The sequence below is a fragment of the Salmo salar genome, chromosome 01 (assembly GCF_965601325.2).
Source record: "Salmo salar chromosome 01, fSalSal1, whole genome shotgun sequence".
Taxonomy (NCBI): Eukaryota; Metazoa; Chordata; class Actinopteri; order Salmoniformes; family Salmonidae; genus Salmo; species Salmo salar.
The window spans coordinates 17122618-17144720 of NC_138291.1; positions in this window are offsets into that span (position 1 = coordinate 17122618).

A 22103-nucleotide genomic window follows, 5' to 3' on the forward strand; every position below is an offset into this window, starting at 1 on the left:
TACTGTCGTACGTCAGTAGACTAGTCCACTCGAGCAATGTCGATCTGACGTATGACAAATACTATTGTGTTGATATGATATGCTTTTTAAAACCTTGGAAAACCTGGACATGTGTTTCAATGGTGGACCTGGGTGTGAGGTCACCCAATGGGCGCAGACGTCAATTCAACATCTATTCCACGTTGGTTTAATGGTGGAAACAACATTGATTCAACCTGTGTGCCTAGTGGGCAGTGTGATGGGTGGTGTGGGACATTGTAGCAGAGGACATGTGGAGTTGGTGTGGTGGGTGTGGTAGACTTCTAAACACTTTAATAGTGGACACGTGTTGAGCTGTTACCTCGTCCTTGGCTCCATCCTTCACCTCTCTCTATGTGAGTACCGTCATGCCCCTCACAGGTCAAAGGCCTTCCATTTCTGCAGGGGGTACCCTTCTCTCACGGGGCGTGTCACTGAGGGCGCTGACAACATGGGCTGCCTGCAAATTGACATGACATTAGAATCTATAGAAACGGGGCTCCCCATTCAAGTCAATGAGGATTCTATTTCCATGGACATGACAAGTTCAATCATGCAAATATAAAACTGGAGAGAATTCTGGAGTCTGTGACTTTATTTGGGCTTTCTGTTTGTTCTAACTTGACGATTAGTTAGTCTGACACCTTGGCCTACCTTTTGTTCATTACCATTGGGTCTAATTAAACATTTCAGGTCTATCAATCACTGTCTATTTCCTGACCCTCCTTCGGACCTCCCTAACCGGTAAACTTCTCAGGTTGACGTTAATTGTCATGAATCTTGCACTGGAGGCAGAACTGGTTGATTTCTGCTAGATGGGCCAGCTGCAAAGTCAAAATCGGCTCTATTGTACTAATGTATGAAAACAAAAATGTGCTTATTGGTCTTCACTTAAGGTTAGGGTTAGGCATTAGGGTTAGTAGTGTTGTTAAGGTTAGGGTTAGGCATTAGGGTTAGTAGTTGTTGTTAAGATTAGGGTTAGGCATTAGGGTTAGTAGTGTTGTTAAGATTAGGGTTAGTAGTGTTGTTAAGATTAGGGTTAGACATTAGGGTTAGTAGTATTGTTAAGATTAGGGTTAGTAGTGTTGTTAAGATTAGGGTTAGGCATTAGGGTTAGTAGTGTTGTTAAGATTAGGGTTAGTAGTGTTGTTAAGATTAGGGTTAGACATTAGGGTTAGTAGTGTTGTTAAGATTAGGGTTAGTAGTGTTGTTAAGGTTAGGGTTAGGCATTAGGGTTAGTAGTGTTGTTAAGATTAGGGTTAGTAGTGTTGTTAAGATTAGGGTTAGTAGTGTTGTTAAGATTAGGGTTAGACATTAGGGTTAGTAGTGTTGTTAAGATTAAGGTTAGACATTAGGGTTAGTAGTGTTGTTAAGATTAGGGTTAGTAGTGTTGTTAAGATTAGGGTTAGACATTAGGGTTAGTAGTGTTGTTAAGATTAAGGTTAGTAGTGTTGTTAAGATTAGGGTTAGACATTAGGGTTAGTAGTGTTGTTAAGATTAGGGTTAGTAGTGTTGTTAAGATTAGGGTTAGACATTAGGGTTAGTAGTGTTGTTAAGATTAGGGTTAGTAGTGTTGTTAAGATTAGGGTTAGGCATTAGGGTTAGTAGTGTTGTTAAGATTAGGGTTAGACATTAAGGTTAGTAGTGTTGTTAAGGTTAGGGTTAGACATTAGGGTTAGTAGTGTTGTTAAGATTAGGGTTAGACATTAAGGTTAGTAGTGTTGTTAAGATTAGGGTTAGACATTAGGGTTAGTAGTGTTGTTAAGATTAGGGTTAGACATTAGGGTTAGTAGTGTTGTTAAGATTAGGGTTAGTAGTGTTGTTAAGATTAGGGTTAGACATTAGGGTTAGTAGTGTTGTTAAGATTAGGGTTAGTAGTGTTGTTAAGATTAGGGTTAGACATTAGGGTTAGTAGTGTTGTTAAGATTAGGGTTAGTAGTGTTGTTAAGATTAGGGTTAGGCATTAGGGTTAGTAGTGTTGTTAAGATTAGGGTTAGACATTAAGGTTAGTAGTGTTGTTAAGATTAGGGTTAGTAGTGTTGTTAAGATTAGGGTTAGGCATTAGGGTTAGTAGTGTTGTTAAGATTAGGGTTAGTAGTGTTGTTAAGATTAGGGTTAGGCATTAGGGTTAGTAGTGTTGTTAAGATTAGGGTTAGTAGTGTTGTTAAGATTAGGGTTAGTAGTGTTGTTAAGATTAGGGTTAGTAGTGTTGTTAAGATTAGGGTTAGACATTAGGGTTAGTAGTGTTGTTAAGATTAGGGTTAGTAGTGTTGTTAAGATTAGGGTTAGGTTTAAAATCAGAGTTTATGACTTTGTGGCTATGCCAGCTAGAGACCACTCTGCAGAGCTGCCTCCAGGGCAAGATTCATGACAATAAATGCCAACCTGCCTAAACTTCAGCTCCGTGTTAGGCAAACAACTTCACAAAATGCATGGACAGTGTGATTTCTCTTCATTCTACAAGGAAAACAACCCTATGAGCAAAAGACATTGAAAAGATGCTGAAAATACATTGAAAATACGTGTTTTATAGAAAAGAAGAAAGAACAAGCCCTGATCCAAATATACTGTACTTGTCAAGCGAGTGCTGTGAAAGTACAAGACTAAAGGGACATGTAATATATCTTAATATATCTTTAAAGTTCTCTCAGTTTCCTTATGAAGTAGAGCACAGATACAGTTAGCCTACATTCCGTGGGTGGTTCAAAGGTGTTGAACTGCACCTTTGAAGACAAACATGAAATAGCTACTTTACAGATGGACAAAATGTCCTCATAGTTGAAGGTATTGCCCCATTTTGTCTTCTTTGTGTAAATGTTAGTTTTTTCTCTGTATTTGTGGTGGACCCTGAAATGGTCCACCCACACAGACAGCGTGGTGAAGAAGGCGCAGCAGCGCCTCTTCAACCTCAGGAGGCTGAAGAAATTCGGCTTGTCACCAAAAACACTCACAAACTTTGACAGATGCACAATCGAGAGCATCCTGTCGGGCTGTATCACCGCCTGGTACGGCAGCTGCTCCGCCCACAACCGTAAGGCTCTCCAGAGGGTAGTGAGGTCTGCACAACGCATCACCGGGGGGAAAACTACCTGCCCTCCAGGACACCTACACCACCCGATGTCACAGGAAGGCCAAAAAGATCATCAAGGACAACAACCACCCGAGCCACTGCCTGTTCACCCCGCTATCATCCAGAAGGCGAGGTCAGTACAGGTGCATCAAAGCTGGGACCGAGAGACTGAAAAACAGCTTCTATCTCAAGGCCATCAGACTGTTAAACAGCCATCACTAACATTGAGTGGCTGCTGCCAACATACTGACTCAACTCTAGCCACTTTAATAATGGGAAAATTGATGTAATCAATTTATCACTAGCCACTTTATATTATATACTGTTTACATAACCTACATTACTCATCTCATATGTATATACTGTACGCCATACCATGTACTGCATCTTGCCATCTTGATGTAATTAGATGTATCACTAGCCACTTTAAACAATGCCACTTTATATAATGTTTACATAACCTACATTACTCATCTCATATGTATATACTGTACTCTATACCATCTATTGCATCTTGCCATCTCTATGTAATGTATCACTAGCCACTTGAAAAAATGCCACTTTATATAATGTTTACATACCCTACATTACTCATCTCATATGTATATACTGTACCTTATAATATCTACTGCATCTTGCCTATGCCGTTCGGCCATCACTCATTTATATATTTTTATGTACATATTCGTATTCATTCCTTTACACTTGTGTGTACAAGGTAGTTGTTGTGGAATTGGTAGATTACTTGTTAGATATTACTGCATGGTCGGAACTAGAAGCACAAGCATTTCGCTACACTTGCATTAAGACCTGCTAACCATGTGTATGTGACAAATACATTTGATTTGATTTGATTTGGACAGCGAGGCAGCGGCCTGGTCTGTGGGTGGCTGGTGGATCCTGGTCTGTGGGTGGCTGGTGGATCCTGGTCTGTGGGTGGCTGGTGGATCCTGGTCTGTGGGTGGCTGGTGGATCCTGGTCTGTGGGTGGCTGGTGGATCCTGGTCTGTGGGTGGCTGGTGGATCCTGGTCTGTGGGTGGCTGGTGGATCCTGGTCAGTGGGCTGCTGGTGACTGTACGTAGAGAAATGACCCAGAGGTCACTAATCCCTTTGTTTGCTCCACAGAGCTCTCCTCTCTCTCTCCCCTGTCTCTCCCCTTTCTCTCCCCTCACTCTTATCTCTGTCTCCTCTCTCTCTCCCCTCTCTCTTCCCTTTCTCTCCCCTTTCTCTCCCCCTCTCTCCCCCCTCTCTCTCCCCTTTCTCTCACCCCTCTCTCACCCCTCTCTCTCCCCTCTCTCTTACCTCTCTCTCCCCTCTCACACCCCTTTCTCTCCCCTCTCTCTCACCTTTCTCTCCCCCCACTCTTATCTCTGTCTCCTCTCTCTCCCACTCTCTCCCCTCTCTCTCTCCCCTTTCTCTTCCCTTTCTGTTCCCTGTCTCCCCTCTCTCTCCCTCCCTGTCCATCTGCGCTTCATTATAAGATAGACATCATGGGCCTAAGACACACACACAGGCTCACAGGTGCCCTGTCTGTCCCCTTTCTCTCCCCTCACTCTTTTCTCTGTCTCCTCTCTCTCCCCCTCTCTCCCCTCTCTCTCCCCTTTCTCACCGCTCTCTCTCCCCTCTCTCTCCCCTCTCTCTCCCCTCTTTCTTACCTCTCTCTCCCCTCTTTCTTACCTCTCTCTCCCCTCTCTCTCCCCTTTCTCTCCCCTCACTCTTTTCTCTGTCTCCTCTCTCTCCCCCTCTCTCCCCTCTCTCTCCCCTTTCTCACCCCTCTCTCTCCCCTCTCTCTCCCCTCTCTCTCCCCTCTTTCTTACCTCTCTCTCCCCTCTCTCACCCCTTTCTCTCCCCTCTCTCTCCCCTTTCTCTCCCCCCACTCTTATCTCTGTCTCCTCTCTCTCCCCTCTCTCTCCCCTGTCTCTCCCCTCTCTCTCCCATTTCTCTCCCCTCTCTCTCCCCTCTCTCTCCCTTCTCTTCCCTTTCTGTTCCCTGTCTCCCCTCACTCTCCCTCCCTGTCCATCTGCACTTCATTATGAGATAGACAACAGAGGCCTAAGACACACACACAGGCTCACAGGCGCGCACACATACACACATGCACACATACAGACATGCACACATGCACACATACACACATGCACACATACACACATGCACACATACACACATGCACACATACACACATGCACACATACACACATGCACACATACACACATGCACACATACACACACACACACACACGTTAGGCAGATAGATGAATGAGGGAACGGGCCTGGCCCTTTACGAGGACAGACAAGACAAATGTTTGAAGGGGGATTAATCAAAACAAGACGTATATAATTGAGTTAAATTACTGATATGGTGGATGATGAGGGTGAGTCATAAGGCCATTGATTTGTAATTATAGGACAATTGCAGGACAAACAACACCCACGAAACACACCAGAATCAGAGTGAAGCACACCAATCAGGATAAAGAAGTACTGGCTACGGTAATGTTTTCTTCAATCATGGCACATAATTACAATGTAGCAAAAGAAGCTTTGAGAGATTTCACCTTTATACTTTCAGTGTAATAAATCTTTCTAGGGCTGTACAATGTCAGTGTAACATGTTATTTTTTCGATGAAAGCCAGATATCATTGTGTTACCTTCCTCTCCCCAGAGTGAGACTTTGGCTCAGGTGGTGCAGGGTGATGGGAGAGACAACAAAGCGAAATAGAGTCCATGGCCTCGTACAAATACATTCCAAAACCTTCTTTCCTCACTTCAATTATCGCTTTCTTGATAGAAGTCATCAATAAACTGACCATGTTGGATGATGGAAAAGTCATAGAATGGGCACCATGCCAGATCAGTGATTGCCTCGAGGAAGGGGCAGCAAGAAGGGTGCATCTTGAAAGTGTTGGAATGGGGCCCATTAGTATAATTCAACATCTTTTGTAATGGTCAACTCCGAGCCATCCAGTCCAGTACCATGGAGAGTTCTTAACCCCTTCTGGTGGAACAGATGGACCGACTAGGGCCCTCAAACTCAACTCTGGACCTCGAAGCCAGTTCCACTGTATTTTTTTTTGTTGTTCCTCCTAATCAGGGACTGATTTACACTCCCCCAACCCGCTGCTCAATTTCCACTTCATTGATATTAAGTCTAACTCTGATTATTCAATATAAAGGCATGAGTTGCCTGGAACCATAATGAAATAATTTCATACCATAAGGGAAATGAATACATTTAGTTTATAATGTAGATACGGAATGACAACTAGAATTTGCATAAACATTTTTTTGTGTTGCTATGTTTGTATATCTCAAATTATTGTGAAAAAGACAGCAATTACTATTGCAAAATTCATGTCCACAACACGATTTTGTATACAGTGCATTTCAATTACAGATAAAGGCAGTAGGTTACTTTAGTCATGTAGGATAGGAGGGAGGGTGGTAGGGGCGGATGGGAAGGCGTATAACGCAAAGGTCAAGCTACCCAAACATAGTGTGTTCAAATCACATGATGGATAACTTTAACATTTTAGCTAGAATATTAACTACCTATATCTTAATAACCCTTTAACAACTTTGCTAGCGTGTTACCTAATCCTACCCCTAACCCTAACCCTAACCCCTAGCCTAGCTAATGTTAGCCACCAAGCAAACCTAGCTAAAGTTAGCCAAAACAAGCAAATTGTGTATTGGACACAAATGCGTTATGAAGAAAATCGTGTGGTGACTGTCAAAATGTTTAATAAGTAATTTGTGTCTATTTCATGTGATAGTGTGTCTGTGATAGTGTGTTGGTTTGCAAATGTCTGAGTGGGGACTCGATGACCTATTTGAAATGGAATCGATGTCCTCTCTCTCTCTCAGACACGCATACACACACACACACACACACACACACACACACACACACACACACACACACACACACACACACACACACACACACACACACACACACACACACACACACACACACACACACACACACACACACACACACACACACACACACACCTGTGCAATGAAGAGCTGTTACTTTTGCCAGCCCTCAAAGTGAGAGTGAGCTATAACAAGGTCATCGCTATGGTCCTCAGGTGGCTTGTGTGTGTGTGTGTGTGTGTGTGTGTGTGTGTGTGTGTGTGTGTGTGTGTGTGTGTGTGTGTGTGTGTGTGTGTGCGTCCGTACGTGCGTGTGCTGTCACCCCGAAGTCAATCGACTCTATGTGTCTCGATGGAAAGTACTTTGGAAAACATAAAAATGTCTAAATTAAGTAACGACAAACTAAACATTGAGTTGATTTTGACATAAAAAATGTTAAACTTTGCACAATTGCCCCTATCACTTCCATTGATTGTTAGCGGTGGCATAATTAAATTCCAATGTGACATATATGTAAAATTGTCTCAAACACCTGGTAAAGTGTCTGTACACAATCAATACAGGAAAAAAACACTATCTTCAAGAAGAGATCCCAAAAAACACTTTTGGTACTATCTGGTGGCCGATCTTTGTAATTACACTATCGGAGATTGGCGCTGAAAATCTAAAATTAAAAAAAGATATATATAATGCATGCAAAATGCTCATATGATGTTTAGAGACACCTGAGTACATTTTCTAAAAATAATATTCATTTTTGGCGAAGTAAAGTCACTTTTGTTAGGTTTGTTACGTAGAAGGGTATTAAGTGAAGCAAACCTGACATTTGCACAGATCTTTTTGCATTCAAACATTTTTTATTATATTAATTTTTCATTATTAAAAAAACATTTTTATGAAATATTATTTGTGGTCTCCTTGAGCAGTACTATCACTCCAGATTGTTTTATGCATGGAAAACTGGGTCTGGGTTTCTAAGGGTTAAGTCACCTGAAGTTTGTAGTGGCTGTTTTCAAGAGAACTGAAACATGGGTTACAGTTTCTCCAAAGACTACTTTCAGCATTAGGATCCATGTAACATTTTGCTGTAAAATGCTGAATTTCCCTTTTAATGCTGGCTCTTACAAGTTGTGCCCATCAACTAGTGTACATTTGTCAATGACGGTAATTATGTTTCATACTATAACTGTAAGTAAAACGATCTGCCTGATGAAGAAAAAGTTCCATCATCAGCAAACATCACTAAACAGACCAAACTCGCATGACTCATGGTAGCAAGTCAACTACAGTACTTGTGAAAACATTTTACTATGGGAAAAGCTAACCGCTACCGTAGTTGTTCAGAAAGGTTTAAGCAGAGGGTTAACTCAGAGTTGATTCTATCTAAACCAAGACAAGTGACAATCTAGCCGGCTTCATGATGTCATGTTTTCCCTTACTAGTCTGTCTGTTGTTGGCCTGATGACACATTCTGGAATGTTGACTGTCTCAGAAGAGACACAAAACGCTAAATGAGCAATAAGCGCTCTTTGTCAAGCTGGCAGCAACCACTATTTACACTCTAATTAGTTCTGACAAGGCCTGAACGCAGATATTTGGTTCTCTAAGAAATAGCGTTTCCTTACGGTCTTGTAGTTGCTCTTCTTGCAAAGGCCCATAAAAGGATGAAAAGGGGAATGTGATTGTGCGTGCATACGTATGTGCCCTGATGCGTGCAAGTGTGTCTGTGTTTTTGTGCTTGTTGTAGTGGATGTGTGTGTGTCAGTCAGAGAGCATCTTTGCTTTAAGGGCATGCAGTGCAAAAATTCCTCTATTAAATGAATCAATGTCGCTAATTAAACAGTCATTAGGAAGTTGAAAGTCATTAACATCACATCGGGGGAAATGACTGCTGGGTAAACAGTTATTTAGAGAGAATGAATGACAGTCTAAATATACACTTTCGCATTGTTTCTGTGCTGCTGTGCTGTTTGTTCCTACTTGGCTACCTGCCAAACTTTTCTCTTTTAATAACCGTTTAAACAAATTCTGTATTTAACAAGTTTGCAAACGTCTTAGTTTTGTCATTCAACTTTTTCACCCCGGACATGGACCTGCAGGACCTCCTCCAGCCCAAAAAGCTAAGTAACATTATGTCTTCAAATTGCACTCGTTGTACTCGTAATATGCAGGAGAACATCGCCTTATGGTGACACAGTCGTTAGGCAAGGGCAATGTAAGAATAGGAAAGGATGAAACGGTGTCTGTGCCACCAGTAACTACAGGTAGTAGTATTAATCCCCCCGCACAGTCCCCACAGCCGGACAATTTTCTCGACGCTTCTGGAAAGAAATGCTGTTGGCATGCTCAACCTGTTGCTCATTCAGCTGATAGAAACTTTCAACTGGTTTTCCCCACTAAGCGACTTGTCGGAGTCAGAGCCCGAACATTCTCAGGTCTCTCCTCCACCCGTTACGGGGTCTGAGCTGTCTAAGCCTCCCACCATTAACTCTGACAAATTATAAACCCTAGTCATTGGCAACTCAATTACCTGCAATATTAGACTTAAAAAGAATCATCCAGCGATCATACACTGTTTACCAGGGGGCCAGGCCACCGACGTTAAGGTGCTGGCTGAGGCTAAAACTGGCGAGTGTTGAGAGTATAGGGATATTGTTATCCACGTAGGCACCAACAATGTTAGGATGAAGGTCACCAAGTGCAACATAGCTTCAGTGTGCAACTTAGCCAGAAAGATGGTTTGGCATCAAGTAATAGTCTCTGGCCCCCTCCCAGTAAGGGGGAGTGATGAGCTCTACAGCAGACTCGCACAACTGTGTTCTGCCCCTCCCAAAATATTACATTTGTAGATAATTGGCCCTCTTTCTGGGACTTACCCACAAACAGGACCAAGCCTGGCCTGCTGAGGAGTGACGGACTCCATCCTAGCTGGAGGGGTGCTCTCATCTTATCTATCAACATAGACAGGGCTCTAACGCCTCTAGCTCCACAATGAGATAGGATGCAGGCTAGGCAGCTGTTAGCCAGCCTGCCTTCTTAGTGGAGTTCGCCCCTACCACAGTCAGAGTAGTCAGCTCAGTTTCCCCATTGAGACCGTGTCTGTGCCTCGATCTTGATCGGGCAAAACTAAACATGGCGGTGTTCGCAATAAAAATGTCACTGGAATAAAAACCTCCTCCATTCCTAGAATTTTTTTGGGAGATTGTGATAACACCGCACATCTCAAAATAGGACTGCTTAATGTTAGATCCCTCTTTTCCAAGGCAGTCATAGTCAATGAAGTGATCACTGATCATAAACTTGATGTGATTTATGACAGAAATAAATAAAAAAATTAATGACTGCGTTTTCATCTTTTGAGGTTCTAGCCATGAAATCTATGCAGCCTATTCAATCACTTTTTATAGCTACTGTCTACAGGCCTCCTGGGCCTTATACAGCATTCCTCACTGAGTTCCCTGAGTTCCCTGAATCCTATCAGACCTTGTTGTCATAGTGGATAATATTATAATATTTGGTTAGTTTAATATTCACACGGAGAAGTCCACAGACCCATCATCGACTGAGTGGGTTTGGTCCAACGTCTCGGACCTATGCATTGTCACAATCATACCCTGGATCTAGTTTTGTTCTGTGGAATCGATATTGTGGATCTGAATATTTTCCTCATAATCCTGGACTATCGGGCTACCATCTTATTATGTTTGCAATCGCAACAAATAATTTGCTTATACCCCAACAAAGGATTATCAAAAGCTGCGCTATAAGTTCTCTGACAACTCAAAGTTTCCTAGATGCCCTTCCAGACTCCCTTCCACCTACCCAAGGACGCTAGAGTACAAAAATCAGTTAACCACCTAACCAAGGATCTAAACTTAACTTTGCATAATACCCTAGATGCAGTCGCACTGCTAAAAACCCCCAAAATTGTCATAAGAAGCTCCCTGGTATACAGAAAATAACCGAGCCCTGAAGCAAGCTTCCAGAAAATTGGAACGAAAACTTGGAAGCCTTCCAATGCTTGGAAAGACAGTACTATGCAATATCGAAAGCCCTCACTGCTGCTTGATCAGCCTACTTTTCCAACTTGACTGAAGAGAATAAAACAATCCCAAATGTATTTTTGATACTGTCACAAAGCTATCTAAAAAAACAGCATTCCCCAAGTGAGGATAGCCTTCAATTCACAAGTGATGAATTCATTAACTTCTTAGACAAAAAGATCATGATCATTTGAAAACAAATTACAGACTCCTCTTTGAATATGCGTATTTCTCCAAAACTCAGTTGTCCTGAGTCCGCACAGAACTGCCAAGGCCTTGTATTAAGTTTTTGTTTATCCTGTATTTCTCGACACATTCACAAAAATAGTCATGGCCTCTAAACCTTGCAGCTGTCTACTTGACGCTATTTCAACTAAACTACTGAAAGAGCTACTTCCTGTGTTTGGGCCTCCTATATTAAACATAACAAACGGCTCCCTATCCTCTGGATGTGTACTAAACTCACCAAACCTGTCAGAACCGCACTTGTAAAGGTGGTAAATGACCTATTAATGGAGTCAGACCTAAGCTCTGCGTCTGTCCTTGTGCTCCTAAACCTTAGTGCGTCTTTCGGCACCACCGGTCACCACATTATTTTGGAAAGATTGGAAACCATAATTGGTCTATGCAGGCCAGTTCTTGCCTGGTTTAGATCTTATCTGTCGGAAAGATATCAGTTCGTCTCTGTGGATGGATTGTCCTCTGACAAATCAATGGTAAGTTTTCTGTGTTCCTCAAGGTTCTGTTCTAAGACAACTATTGTTTTCACTATATATGCTACGTCTTGTTGATGTCATTCGGAAACACAATGTCAATGTTCACTGCTATGCAGACGACCCACAGCTGTACATTTCAATGAAACATGGTGAAGCCTCAAAATAGCCTACCTTGAAAGCCTGTGTTTTAGACATAAGGAAGTGGATGATGGAAAATGTTTTACTTTTAAACTCGGACAAAACAGAGATACGAGTTCTAGGTCACAAGAAACAAAGAGATCTGCTGTCGGATCTGACCATGAATCTTTTCCATCTTCGTAACATTGCAAAAATCTGAAACTTTCTATCCAAAAATGAGGTGAGATCTTGCAGGGAGCCCCAGGCCGAGGGAGATTGACAGTTCTTTTGAGTTTCTTCCATTTGCGAATAATCACACCAACTGTTGTCACCTTCTCACCAAGCTGCTTGGCGATGGTCTTGTAGCCCATTCCAGCCTTGTGTAGGTCTACAATCTTGTCCCTGACATCCTTGGAGAGCTCTTTGGTCTTGGCCATGGTGGAGAGTTTGGAATCTGATTGATTGATTGCTTCTGTGGACAGGTGTCTTTTATACAGGTAACAAACTGAGATTAGGAGCACTCCCTTTAAGAGTGTGCTCCTAATCTCAGCTCGTTACCTGTATAAAAGACACCAGAAAGGAGCCAGAAATCTTTCTGATTGCGAGGGTCAAATACTTATTTCCCTCATTAAAATGCAAATCAATTTATAACATTTTTGACATGCGTTTTTCTGGATTTTTTGGTTGTTATTCTGTCTCTCACTGTTCAAATAAACCTACCATTACAATTATAGACTGATCATTTCTTTGTCAATGGGCAAACGTACAAAATCAGCAGGGGATCAAATACTTTTTCCCCTCAGTGTACAGTGCCAGCTGTCAGAGTCAGATACATGCTTATTGCTGAGAACAGTCCCATACCTTTGGGGCTGTACAACTTATTCAACAAGCTGGCAAACTAGCTACCATAGGGATATTCAAACAAGCTTACACTAGGCTGCTAGCTGGAGCAAGTTTAGTCAACTGATCGCACATTGCTTGCTGTAGTAGCCAGTGAGTCATAGCTACCGAGAGCGGAGTGATTTTAATAATTAGGAACTAGTGTTAGGCGGATGAGAAAAATCAACAACATAAGAATCCCTACAAGACAGATTGGTTGAGGGAAGAGCTTTGCGTAAGAGTGACGCCATCTGACGTGAGACAATGATGGAACCCGGTGTTTGCTTTACACTGCTCTTCCCCACCCTATATAGGCTAATTTGTCCAACTGTAAACTCCCATCTGTGCAGGAGTGATAAGTCACCTCTAAGCCTCCTGTCCTCATTTAAGTCACTTTCAGGAATCCTCCTGAAAGAAGAGAAGAAGTCCTGATTTGGAGGCTGTTATCACTGCTTTAATGCAAACACCAATTTAGGTCTGGTTGGTTGGCAGCACAACAGTGGGTGTCTGCAGTAGAGTGCAGCAGAGCGGTGAATTGCAAAGCTTGAGAGCTAAAGTGTGTTATAATGATGATTAAATAATTATCCACCTCAGGCCTTCTCTAGGCTAAACAGAACTGCTGGGTTGCAGAGCTGAGGTACTCCAACGATGAGGAAAATAATGTTCATTCACAGAAGAAGGAAAGACATTTCGTTACTGACAGTGAGACTTTCTGCTTGGTGTGCTGCTCCTTCGTTCTATATTGTGTCAGCAGGGTAAAACTTAGAGACAACGATCGCTAAAAGACAACAGAAATCAATGCTAACAGTTCTGAAGTTTGTGTGTGCGCATGTGTTGGAAGAGGACAGTTGTGTGTTGCGTTGGCTGCTCGGTGGGAGGTGTAGGTTGACTAGTGGAAAAGGCCAACCCTCTCTCTTGTCTCTCAGGACAAAATGTCACAGGTGTGATTAATTTAAAAGGTGCCCAAGTGTGTTATCTTCCCATCTTCCACTAGCCATTGCAGAAGCCCAAAAGGTTAGTGTCCCTGCCCCTTCCTCCCTCACCCAGACATTTCCCATCTATTCCTGTCTCAACGACCCACTCTCCATTAGGTTAATGGTGCCTTGCTGACGGCGGCCATATTTCTGGTCAGCTAAAGGCAACCGAAAAGAGTGATAGCAGGAAGGTGATGAATAGGCACTCTACAGGGATTCTATAAGAATCTACAAATCAACAGTCTTCTTCTGTGATGTAACAATGGTTACATAGTAGTGGTGACCTGAGCTAGTTAATCCCCCTTGAAACAAGTTGTAATGAGGATATGCAATGAGTGTACAAAACATTAAGGACACCTACTCTTTCCATGACATATGCTGACCAGGTGAATCCAGGGGAAAGCTCTGATCCCTTATTGATGTCACTTGTTCAATCCACTTCAATCCGTGTAGATGAAGGGGAACAGACAGGTTAAAGAAATATTTTTAAGCCTTGAGACAATTGAGACAAATCAAATCAAATGTAATCAAATCAAATGTTATTGGTCACATACACATGGTTAACAGATGTTATTGCGAGTGTAGCAAAATGCTTATGTTTCTAGATCCGACAGTGCAGCAGTATCTAACAGGTAATATCTAACAATCCCACAACAAAACCTAATACACACAATCTAGTAAAGGACTTGGATGAGAATATATAAGTATAAAATATATGAATGAGCAGTGACAGGACAGCTAAGATGCAATAGATAGTAAAGAATAGATAGCGAAGGATACAGTATAGAGTATATACATATGAGATGAGTAATGCGAGATATGTAAACATTCTTAAAGTGACTAGTGGTCCATTTATTAAAGTGGCCAATGATATCAAGTCTGTAGGTAGGCAGCCGCCTCTCTGTGCTAGTGGTGGCAGTTTAACAATCTGATGGCCTTGAGACAGAAGCTTGAGATAGACATGGATTGTGTATGTGTGCCATTCAGAGGGTGAATGGGCAAGACAAAAGATTTAAGTGCCTTTGAACGGGGTACAGTAGTAGGTGCCAGGCGCATCGGTTTATGTCAAGAACTGCAGCGCTGCTGGGTTTTTCACGCTCAACAATTTCACCTGTGTATCAAGAATGGTCCACCACCCAAAGGACATCCAGCCAACTTGATGCAACTGTGGGATGCACTGGAGTCAACATGGGCCCGCATCCCTGTGGAACGCTTCAACAGTCCATTGAACCCTTGTAGTGTCCATGCCCCGACAAATGGAGGCTGTTCTGAGGGCAAAAGAGGGGCTGCAACTCAATATTATGAAGGTGTCGTTGATGTTTTGTGCACTAAGTGTATATTTCTGAACACATTCTAGTTGACATGTCACCTTTCCTGAGACTTAGAGATACTTAAATTATTACATTTTCTGAGTATAAACTTATCAAATGTGAACTATCCCTTTAAGTCAACTGTTGCCACGACAACCACAACAGCCCAGCTTTTTTGGGTCAGAGGTATCAAACCGTCTTCTTGAAGTGCGAATAGACTACTACTGTGAGCATCGTATCGAATCCATGAACAAGTTGATACACGTTTCAACAGCAGGACTGAAATGAAGATCCTCAGAATGGCATCCTCCCAGTGAGCACAAGACCATCAAATGTATATTTTTCTCATATGGCTATCTAGGCATGACCTAGAGAGGATTTAGAGACATGCATCCTCATTTCAACGTTTCATGACCTCAAATTGATTTATATCGCTAAACATATAGAGTTTCCTCACGTCGACCTTGTTCCAGACGGTTGGGTTGGAGTGTGGTAAACCCAGTCTGCCTCTTATCTACCCCTTGATGGGAGCTTCCTTCATTTAAATATCTGACTCAGAAAAAGAAAACGCTATGATTTGCTTTGCACAATTGAATTTGAATAATATTACCACCACTACATAGCCTTGAACTACAGAAATATGGCGTTTGATCTTGCTTATTACTCTGAGAATTATGATGCAAAGTTTCAGAGCCATTCTTTCCCCTGCGAAACACAGTCGGAAAATGTCTTCCTCAAAATGTTTCAAAGTAGAGACAGCAAACTGCTGAAAGGTAGCAAATGGAAAATAGATTGTGAATTGTACAATTACATGACTGCTATGACCACTGTTGCTTTTGTTGCCAGGGACGTTACAGTAAAACACCAATATGTCCTACCTTTCAATGAACCTAGGATAAATGGATAGATGGACAAAAGGGAGGATGAGGGGAAAGGGGCTACTGTTTTCTCCTAACTCACTGCTTTTCTCCGAACTCACAATAAGACATTGATCACAAAGCTATGTGAATCAGCCAAGCGGGAGATATTTTGTTGGACGATGACGTCTCAGTCAAACCCGATAACCTTCTCTTCCCATTTCCCACGTGGGACTGAGCTCAATGAGGGGAGAATGGTGCCATTAGTCCCACATACGTACACAAATCCCAGGAGTCATAGCACTGACGAGCCTGGCGTTCTAGCTCACGCCTTGCAATGTCCTTCGGAACTGGCCAGTGGGTAAAAAGAATCAGATGACTCCTCTCCTTCTCTCCACTCCTCTTCCCCTCTCCTCGAGGCAGGTCACACGTGACACAAGTCAGTATTCGACGGCCATCCATTTCTGAGGACGTTGGGAGATGATGTGGAAACCGGCCACTAGGGACAACAGTGAGCACTGTTACGTTCAAGTAGGATTTGGTTTTGCTAGGGTAATGTGGACAAGGATGGCAGAAGGCTGTAAGCATCTGCCTGTGGTTCCAAGGATTGCATGTTTGAATCCAGCAATAGACAGTTGTTTTTGATATTTTTGTTTTAAGCCTATCCCAAACCTTAACTCTTACCTTAACCATTCTGAGTTAATGCCTTAACTTAACCTTGGAATGATAGAGAGAAGTAACCAAACACTTGGAAATGTAATGTTTGGAACAACTTCAAAATTTGACGTTTTAGAAATATGGATGAACGTCTAATTCTGACGTGAGACTGTGAGAGCTCGAAGCTCTTCTTCTTTTCTCTCCTCTAATCTTCTCTTCACCTCTCGTCTCCTCTCCATTCCTCTTCTCCTCTCCTCTCCCATCCTCTCCTCTCCCATCCTCTCCTTTCCTGTTTCCCTCTTCTCTTCTCTCCATTCCTCCTCTCCTGTCTCTTCCTCTTCTCCTCTAATCCACTCTCCTCCTCTCTTAAACCTTGCTTTGTGGTTACCATCATCATAATTCTATAAGATAACACATTGGTAATTGACCAGCTGATGTGTGTGTACACTATAAAGCCAATCCATGAACTCTGGGTAAGGGTTTACTGCCTCCCTCATATTCTCTGTCATCATTACCACCTCACGGGCTCCCGTAGGGCTCGCACACAGACACACACAAAAGTCAGGATATAGAAATGTACCTATCCCCTTTATTACCAACCATTTGTCATCAGTAGCATTTGTTACACTGTGCCTTTTACAGAGCAGTAAATCATTGTGTATTTGATGCAGTGTGCAGGCCAGGATTGAAATGTAATTGGCTATTGCTTTTGCCAAATGAACAGAGAGAAGCCCATGAAGAAAACATTGCTATCTTGTTCGTTTGGGCCCCTCGTGGTTTTTACGCGGTAGATGTTCCGGGAAACATCGTCATGGCGATAACCAGTCTTCGTGCCCAGGCCTTGATTGGTTCTGTCATCTAATCATGTGACTTGTTCTCTTTCAGAATCTATAATGAGCCATTATAACCGACAGATCAGTGAGAGAGAGAAAAAGACTGAATAGCTGGGAGACCTTATGACATCACAGATCCCTCAGGCTGACTAATGGATCATCAGATCAGCCATTGTTGGGTTCTGCCTAGCAAGACGCTCTGGCCCTAAGTCCACCCCTGAAGGAGAAACGAAGAGTAAAAGAAGGGAAAGAGCAGAGGGAAGGAGATGAGGAGAAAGGGAAGGAGAGAAGCTTGGGATGAGAGGAGGGCATCAGCAGAAGAGGAGAAGAAGATGAGAAGAGAGGAGATGAGGGGGGGAAATAGAACAGGAGGAGAGGAGGTAAGCAGAGATAGAGGAGAAAAGTAAGAGATGAGAAGAGGAGACAGGGAAAGCCATGTATAAAGGGAGAGATGGAGACAAGAGGAGAGTTGAAGAAAGGAGGAAGAGAGTACAAGGAAGCAGGAAACGATAGAAGAGAAGACAGGCATAGAGCATCCCAAATCAACCCCAGCACTCAGACACGGGAAATGCGGAACACGCGATAACACGAGTGCCACCGAAAGAGTCCTCATAGTGATTTCGTGATTCCTATCACTTAATTAAACAACAAAGTACATTAATGCAATTAACTCTAACTTCCACTTTATGGGCCTACCAAATTATTAAAAGAGCAGAGTTAAGGAGCTTCGATCGAAAATACATGTTGAGGAAACTCATATCTGATTTAAGTTAATACGTTTAAGAGAGTACAAGGAAGGAACTTTAGGACAAGCTTCAAGTGATTTGCTAGTTGTTCATTTTTTGTTTGTTGAATCACAAGCTTAATGTAGTCATTGGTGCAAGCAATATGGGACCAAATAGGCCTACTAACCTTTAGACTACTTTAACAAACTTTAAGTGAATTTGTTCAAGTACATATGATTTCTTCAAATGAGGGGACTAGATACATAAAGTGCTTTTATGTCAAAATAGTAAAACAGATATGTATGAAAATTCCCTCAACTAAAAGGTGACATTTTGTACTATTGTGTCATAATGATAATTTGATCTCAAATCCAAAATGCTGGAGTATGGAGGTGCATTTTTTATTTTAGCTTCACTGTCCATACATGGTGAAGAATACGGCATCCATATTAGGAAATCATCACACAATCCTCCCTGGCGACTTCCTGATATCGACGCCGTAATCCTAGCATCGGTCATATGTCTCATTATAGCTATCAGTGCTAGCAGGGGATAGGGCGAGGGCGTTGTCGCAAGACATGCTACACCTGTCGACACACAGAGACACTTGTTGACACAGAACACCACCCTCTCATTTGGCCCAGCTAACCCCACTAATGGTGCACAGTTGGTGGGTGCAGAACGAGGGATGGGGAGAGGAGGAGAGGAGTGGAGGAGGAAGAAGAAGTGTGATAGAGGCCAGATTAGTCCCAGTAATCTGAAAAGGGAGGGTTAAACTCTGCTGCTCAGAGCTTGAGACAAATGTGCTTGATTTGATGAGCGCATTGGACCAAATTTGAACGATGGGTGAATTCTGTATGTACCCAGTATCTGTCAGTTTTCACACAGAAGAGAGAACAGGTCAGGGAAGAGAGGACATGAGAGAGGAAGGGGAGAAAGAAGAACAGGATGAGAGTAGAGGAGAAGAGAAACGTACAGAGGAGAGGAGAAATGTACAGGGGAGAGAAGAGAGAGTGGTAGGAAGAAGAGAGGGATGATGAAGAGGAAGGAAGGATGAAGAGCAGTAGGAAGAGATAATGGAGGGGGAAAGGAGAGCAGAGGAAGAAGGGAACGGAAAGGATAGAGACAGCCCTCTGATGATGGGTGGGGATTGGGGCTGGTAAGGGGGTTGGGGGAAAGGAAGGGGCACTAATTGGGGTCAGAAGCATTAGTTGTGGATTTGAAGAGGCGGCAGGAGGGCGAGGCCTGTCGGACAGAGCCGTCACAGTGAAAGGGATTGTGGGAAACTAGCCTTGAGGTCTGTCAGAGCTGTGATGAGAAAACGGACCCAAGGATAGCTGACTCAGACCAACAACTGTAGTTTAGCTACCGACTGGGTTTTATTATTCTCAAAAAAGGTAACGTAAACTTTACTTTATGTGTCTAGGACAGTGACACACACAGACACACACCAAACTATATCTCAGACTCACACAAACAATTATCTCTGTCAGACAGAGAGACATACACTCTCGGCACCACACACACACTCCCTCTCTCTCTCTCTGTCACACATACACGTTGTCCTTCCTTCCTGTCCTTATCGGAGCGACAGGAAGTGATTGCTCTCTTATCTCTGAGAGTTCCCTGAACAGCTGGATCGCTGTCCGTGTCCGGCTCCGCATGCACACACACACACACGCAGGCAGACGCAGGCACACACTCATACAGGCACACACAGGTTAGGAGGTACGAGGCCACACAGTGCCTGTGTGGAACAGCTTACCTGAGTTTGGCGAGCAGACAGAGTTTGATATGAAGTTTAATCCTCTTTATTCTCCAAGCGTGAAGATTACCGTGGGATGGCCGGGAGGGAGGAGGCAGGAGACTTACAGTACGTCACGACAAAACTGGAGTGGGGCGGCGTCCAGGAGAAACTTTCAAATTAACTACCAAGGGTGTTGTGGACTTTAGATTTCAACATTTGTAATGACATTTCACTATTCAAATAGTAGATAGTAAAAATAATACAATAATGGGTTTATTTCTATCGTTTATCTCTCTCTCCATCCCTCTCCCTCCTCTCTTGCTGTTCTCCCCCCTTCCTTTTCTCTCTCTCCCCCTCCATCTCTCTGTCAGAGCACGGCTCCAGTCTAAGTTGTGACGTGTGAGCAGGATTTGGCAGGCTGGCGAGTCGATTTGGCAGTCTAGCGAATCGATACGGAAGATCAATCGGATGTCAATACTGTCTTATCACTGTCTGTCTCATCCTACCACACACACACACACACACACACACACACACACACACACACACACACACACACACACACACACACACACACACACACACACACTACCTCCTCTGACGGAAGTCATGTTGAGTGTCGCTCCTCCTCCCGATACCACAAACACACACACAGCCCCTAAAAATAAACGATCAATCTTGCTCCTTGATGCGTGGCTGGCTGGTAGACAAAAGGGGGAGAGGAGCAGGTGTCCTCTGCTTGTTCCTTAATGTTACCTGCCTACAATGATGGTGTACATGACAGAGTTACAATAATTATTCCCCTGTGTGTTTCCTCCTAAGACTGGTCAGGTTTACCTTCTGGTGTGAGACCTGAAACGAGGCCTCACGTTTTCTCAAGGAAGATAAAGGAACTTTCTCTTTTCGTTAAGTGTGTGTCCATAACGCTGACAGTGATCCTCCACTCACCTCCCTTTAACCCCACTGTTAGCTGCTGTATGAGACCAATACTGTATGTGCTGTTCAAAATACTGTCTGCATCCGAAATGGCACCCTATTCCCTAATATAGCGCACTACCTTTGATGAGAGGCCCATGGGCCCTGGTAAAAAAAATAGTGCACCATAGGGTATAGGGTGCCATTTCGGACACAAATACTGACTCATGCTGATTGTAACATCCTGCTAGGTCAGAGGTCACACTGTTACTATGGATACCTAATGTACAGTATGTCAAGGTTGCTCATCAAGATGGTTGAATTAACAGGTCGATTTGATAATCAGGACGTTGTGAATTTTCTTTATTAAACAAACTGGGTGACAATAGAGAGAATATAACAGCGTAATTATGATTTTATTCACCTCAGGATCATTTTATATTTATTATGCAAACTACAGACAGCGCATTATCACTTTGATATACTACATCCCACATAAAACAGTAGCCTATGTTCATTTTCAAAAATTGTGAATTTAATCTAATAAAGTGCAGCTTTCAGGAAAGTTAAATTGGTGATTGATGCATATTATTATGTAAAAATAAATAATCCCCAAATTACTATCCTTAGCTCCAGAAAACCAATTTTCCTGCTGGCGGGAAAGGAGACCTAGCCTGAGTACCAGTATCTTTAGCTAACATTCCACTCCTTGTCATTGCCAAAGAGACTGGCTTTTCAGCAATCTTATCCTTTAATATGCAACCGGATTTACGGCATAGTTGCTGATTGGAAATAACATTAATATTTTCCATGACAGTGTTATAGAACATGGGGTGCACAACATTTGGTAATATATGGAATTTCAAGAACAACAACAAACAATACTGTTACGACCTGCTGTGGTCATTCTCTTGTGAGATGGCAGTGTCAATGCAAGACCAATGGTCTTACCGTGCTTCTACATCTGCATTGCTTTCTGTTTGGGGTTTTAGGCTGGGTTTCTGTACAGCACTTCGTGACATCAGCTGTTGTAAGAAGGGATTTATAAATACATGTCATTGATTGGATTGAAGATGTTGTTCAAAGTGGCTAGAGAGGACTCCGTAATATGAGAGAGAAATAATGATACAGAAAATATGAGCCTACAAGATTCAAAGTTTGCTTCAGTTGCAACCAATTAAAGGGGCAATCTGCAGGTGCTACATACATTTTGTTCACTTATGAATTAATTAGATGTGACCATTGACTCTTGAAGAATATAACTTATAAATGCCTCATGAGCTTAGTTTAGCTGTTCTCATCGACGGGGCTGTAGTGGAGCAGGTTGAGAGCTTCAAGTTCCTTGGTGTCCACATCAC